The following is a 6,004-nucleotide window of genomic DNA, read 5'->3' on the forward strand; positions in this document are numbered from 1 at the left end:
CGCGAAGATATACCCATTGGCTAGTTTAGCCCGTGTTCGACATTACGTGCCAATTAACAAACCGCCAGCTACGTAGAATCGTCAGTGTTCTCTTTTGTTGTTTAGATATCAAAATTGGATTTGCAAAGTTTTTATTATTCATGCCATTTGTGTAGATGTAGTTACCAAAGACATCTACTGCCATTTAGGTTAGAAACACAAGGGTGAAGAGGAATAATTTAGTGTTCATTAACCAGCTCTATTTGAAGCTCTAGCATCTCCATTATTACAGCTCTATTAAAATTATGTTATACTTTGATGGTATCCTATTCTATTTTTCCATAGTAAAAATTCGTCATTCTTATTCTATTATTCCCTATCGATGTTCGTACCCAAATTAATCATTCGGACTCAGCTCTGAACTTATCTTACTAGTTAGGTGAAAATCTTAGTATTTAGACTATAGTTCTACATGCTGTAAGAAATGTCACTGCATAGACGTGATCAAGGATAAAAACTATTTTTTGTTTCGTCCCCGACAGAACAAAAGTAAATATGAAATAGCTGGGAGATTTCAACAACAAAATAGTGTATTAATCAGCTTCGTTGACACAATCTCTATATATTGTCACGTTGTCAAACAAAAAAATTGATTACAATATTGAAACGTGTATTAAATTCTGGTTTAAGTTTAGTAACAAGCTTCTAATGCATGCAACGCGTAACTAAACTGGCCACCTTTATGGCATGATGTTTGGTTATGAAGATTAACTACTTCTGTCAATCTTGTTGCTTTATTGTAGATTAAATACAACACACGATGTTAGTTATAAGTGCCATTTCAGTTCAGTCGTATACTCAATATAGCATATGATCAGACACCGAACAGTCGAACATGCAGACTTTTTTTACGCCTGAAAAACCAATCAGTTTCATAATAAACAAAATACGATGATGTGTATTATCGTTTGCATCTGAACAGCTCAAAAGTAAAGTTTTCTCCAAAAAATTAGGCATATACAAGTCTGGTCAAATTCTTAGGAAGCCTGTAGGATAGACTTTTACTTTGTAAGTGGGAAAAATCTTTTAAGTATACCTACTATTCTTAGAAAATAGTCTATCGTGCTTATTAATACTTAAAAAGAAGTTAATAAACACCTTCAACATGAAACAAAAAAGCGTGTCAATTTTCTGGGAAATCAACAATTATGCAAATTAGTTCAAATTATGCTAATTAGGTCAATTTGTGAGGAAGTTCACGCGACGGGATTTTGACTTGCCAAATGAGAGTTTGCGGATTTATTTAGACTTGTGGACGAACTCATAAAAAGTATGTTTCGTTTCAAAAGAGACTGCCGCACTTTGGAAAAAATTGGCTTTAAAAATTGCAAAAAATTTTCTTGCATCTGATAACCAAAAAATGATAATATTTGGAGTCGAGCCAAAGTAAAGCTTTTTATCCAAAATCGTTTATATTACAGAAATGAGTTGTTTATATGCCGGTCAATACGTAACAGTCGTAAAAATGATCAAGGGTTATCCAACGTTAGTAAAATTAGCCGTGGAAATTGACATAAATTTGCCACCGTATCTTGCTTAATTTGCTCCAAAAACTAGGGGGTGGTCAAAATCCGAAGGAATTTATTTTATTTTACTAAGAATAGCACCGATCGTAATCTTATCCGATAGAGAAAAAACACTGAAAGTTTGAAGGGAATCGGCCAACCTCGATCCGTGGAGCTTGCCCGGTTCTTACTGACAATGACACTTAAAAATACCTTCTCTTGAACATGCCATTTTTTTTTAAATAATCTGTACAAACATGACAATAATTGATAAAATTCTGTCTTGCAAAAACTATTCCTCATGCCATAGGACTGCAATGCGTGCAAAGAGCAACAGCTACATTCCTCTCTGCATGCAGCATATATAAAGCTAGGTAATTATTTTCACTTTGTTGGGTACATTGCCGTGCCAAGCTCAAATGTAGCTTCCCATGCACCAAGCTTTATATCTTTGTCATTCATAGCTATAGGCACAGTGTGTCCTTGCCTGTTGGGCATTGATTCATGGTCATCCATTTGTCCGCCTGGAGGCATGCTGGTGAAGATACATTCCCTTTTATCATGATCCAGACAGAAATTGCCACATTTGCTCTGCACATGGATTAAAAAAAACAGAATTGTAAACAGGTACCGGGTAATACAGGGTTGCCACAGGTTGAAATTCTTACAAAATGGAAAAAAGTCAGGGAACTATATTTAAAGTCAAGAAAAATGGACATTTTGAGGAAAAGTCAGCGGAAATTAAAATTACCGGTATATAGCACCTCTGATGCAATACCATTATTGAAGGCTGGAAGACACACTTTCCTGACTACCTATGTAACAATATACCTACCTTACCCTACCTACCAGTAAATACTTACAGGGACTGTAGAATAGTACAAAGACCTGCAACTTCCAATGTTATTGATATCAAGGAGTTTATTCTAATTACATAACAAACATTTAACTGGATGGTAATTCTGAATTGAGTTTTAAGTCAAGGCCTTGTTTTAAAACTTCAAGAAGACAAGTTCATGGTTCCGCTCACAAACCACAAATCTGTCTACAGTTATACATTCAACTCTCGCCTTGCAGACACCTCCCTATTATGGAAACTCTCACTGTTATTATGGACAGGAGTTGAAGTTCCAGCGAATAAAAATTAAGGAAAATAACATTAACTCCAGCTATTACTGACAGACTTTCTCTATTTTGGACACCAAATGATGGAGCCGAGGGTGTCCGATATAGAGGGACTGACTTTAGTTATTCTGCTAGAGGGACAAAATCTATCTGTAATCAGTACCTCATCCAAGTTTGCAGCTGGTAATTTTTGTCTGACTGGAGACAGTTCTGGTAGGATGTGCTGGAGCTGTTTAGTTGGGACATCCTGGAGACGTAGTTTTCCAGAATTCTCCTGATTTAATTGACACTACCACTTCTTAGAGAAGTATGAGTTCTGTCAGCTAACAGTGAAAAAGAAAGACAAAAGACAAAACACAACTTGTAGCAAATAAAATATGTAGGTTCTTTGTCTTCTGTTTTACATCTCTAGGCAGCCTAAAGAGAACCTGAGCTGGATCATACAAATTGCTTGGGAGGGGGGGGGGTGACTAGGGACAGGGGGTCTGTTCTTCCCACTTCCTATACCTTTATTTCCCAGTCGCCACTCTCCGTAGTGGTACTGTCTCTTTGTGTTATTTCTAGTACAAAACATAACAATGTTGCAAAACTTTTCACAATTTCTTGCAGCCCCCACCATGCACCTTTGGAATCCTACTTCTTCCACTACCCTTTTCCTCCTTCTTCGCCCCTATTCTAGATCTCCCAGGCTCAGAACTGTACCCCTGCCCACCTTGAGTTCACTTATTAAGTATGAACCTTATACTAGTTTTATTCCAAATATAAGACTGATGTACAGTTACAATCGCAAATTTGCAAAAAAATCATGTGTCTGTTACTACCATTTGAGTCTATGCATCCCTAAAGCGTGATGACTTAATGCATAGTCGCCAGACCTCCAATGAATCAGACAAGCATTTAAAATCTTTTGCTCTAAAGTGACTCCTGATTGATAACTCTTTCCAAACTTGTTAACCTTTCTCCTCTCCATTCCAACAATATTTTCTGAGGAGACTTTCATCAAAGTGAGTGGGCAAATTTTGAAAATGTTGAAAGCTCATGAAGAAAACATGATTGTATGGCACCAAAACATTGTTCATTTTTTTTTTCAAGTCCATTTTTCCACATGGACTTCGCTGACAGTCAATTAGCAAATTAATTTTATTACCTTTTCTTTGTTTTATATCCTTCTTGTGTGCAGCCATGATAACTTCCAAGGAAAAGAGATCTTGACTTCCCTTTCCTGTGGCCTTATCAATCCTCTTTGGTGAAGGGGCTGTCCTTGTATTGCCTTTCAACTGACGCTTCCGTTCAAAGAATTCCTGTTCAAGAGAATTCAGGTTCAAGAGCTTCAGGCAGATCATCCTTGGAGACCCATGGGTAGCCCCAGGCAGCTATTCACGACGGCAAGATTTTCAGGCAAAAGTACAGTCTGCATGGACTGTAGTGCCACCAGGGCCGTAACTAGCAAGGGAAGGGGTTCTTTTTGTTTTTACCCAAATTTAAAAGGAAAATTTTTTTTTTTGGAAAATATTCTTTTTTTTTTTATTTTTTTTTTTTTTTTTTTTTTTTCTTCGCTGCCACTGGGTCTCCGAGGATGCAGGCAGACAAGATCGATAGAAATCCAAAAATTGTAATTTGCAAGGGTTTCAATAAAAAAATAAAGGTTTCGACAAAAATTTAAAGTAGGCAGCTGGTTTGGATAGAGTACGTAACCCGCTGTTTGTGGAAGAATTTATCTTTCAATTTAGCAAGCGGGCTGCCAGCTTCTCTGAGTGAATAAGAGCAAAGAGCCAACCCCGAGCCAACACTTTTTGTAGGTCATACTGGTTCTGATTCAAAGCACTGAATGTACATCTGTAAGCCAGGTTCCTATTTATAACTGTATAAAATTATTTTTAGTTCAAATGAACGTTACCTTTTGCAGTTTATTCTCATGTTTAAGCTTCAGACGATTCCTAAAATTTATAAATAAAAATGAACATTTTATACAAATCACTTTTATGGCTCATGCCACTTCCTTGATCATGGAGGAAGTTAATGGGGGGGGGGCCTTTTTTTGGGGGGGGGGGGAGGTTAATAATAAGTTAACTTTACGCTAAATGTAAAATCTTCTTTAAAAGATTTAAATAAATTGTCCACAAGAGGGAGGGGTGGTGGGGAATGGCTGCAAAAATACCGGTAAATCCGTTTGAGCAGAAGAATGGTACATAAAAGAGTAAGGATTTGGACATCAAGGTAGAACCCCCCCCCCCCTTATAAGAAATTTTGTCAAGTAACACCTCCTCCCTCCCCTCCAGGAAAGTGTTGTTTCAAATTCTGGCTAATGTCTTCACATGACCTCAGTTTGATTACCGGTATATGATTACATGTCCCCTCCCAGCCCCTGCCCCCCAGGATCAGGAGTAAATAATTTGTTGAAATTTTTAAAAACGAGGAAAGAAACAGAGGCGCAGGACTGACAATTTTTTGTTGTTTAATAAAAGGCTTTCCTTTCCTCAAGGCAAAAATGTCAACTTCATTGACACTTTTTTACCACACAAGAATTTTCCCAACAGTCTCTGACATGGCAGGGGTCAATCCCAGACACTGGGAAAATAATTACTGATACCACTTATGAAACAATGCTCGGTTTTAACAATTAATGACCCCGTACTATCCAATGTCATCCAACAAAACTAAACTGAGAGATGACATAAACATCAAAACACATAATTAACCCAGAGACCCCCTACAGGAATTAATTAGTGACCCTGTAGACCAATAGTTAATAATCATAGTTGCCGCTAAGCAATTAAACAATTATCACAAAGAATCTATTGTTAAAGCAGCATTAATTTTTCACACTTTCTCGACAAACTGTCTCATGCTATAAAATGAAATTTAAAACGAGCGATTCGGGGGCGATTCGCGCCAATAACAAAGACAATTTGAGAAATTCACAAGGGTTTTGTACCCATTTCACAAATAAAAATCAAGAGTAATATCAGTTTAAAGGTTTCAGTGTGTTCACGGTAGAGTGTTGTTCAATATAACGTAAATATTCGTGGTTTCTCATCGCCTAAAATAAAACTTACCGCGCTCCTCCAACCCAATTCATCTTCCTACGCAGTGAGGCACATTACATTGCAGACTAAATGAAGTAGCAACTGCTGTTGGACGTAATCATTTTGAAGATAAATTTATTTTCCTGTTTTTACGAGCATGCTAAAAATATTTTGTTATCCGAAATTGCTTTTTCCTCACCTTTCTAATTATATGCACAGGAAGTACGGTTTGGTAACGTATCGTTTCGAGAATGAAAAAAATTTGTTTGCAAAAATTTGCATACTACGAGAATTGAGCATGCGCAGTTG

At 37.1% G+C, this 6,004-nt stretch overlaps 1 pseudogene; it reads right to left on the reverse strand.

Annotated features, from left to right (window-relative positions):
- Positions 1–1,753: 1,753 nt before the first annotated feature.
- On the reverse strand, positions 1,754–5,930 carry LOC144629204 (uncharacterized; annotated as a pseudogene).
- Between the last annotated feature and the right edge of the window lie 74 nt (positions 5,931–6,004).

The sequence above is a fragment of the Oculina patagonica genome, chromosome 10 (genome assembly GCF_052425735.1).
Source record: "Oculina patagonica isolate OP01 chromosome 10, crgOcupat, whole genome shotgun sequence".
Lineage (NCBI taxonomy): Eukaryota > Metazoa > Cnidaria > Anthozoa > Scleractinia > Oculinidae > Oculina > Oculina patagonica.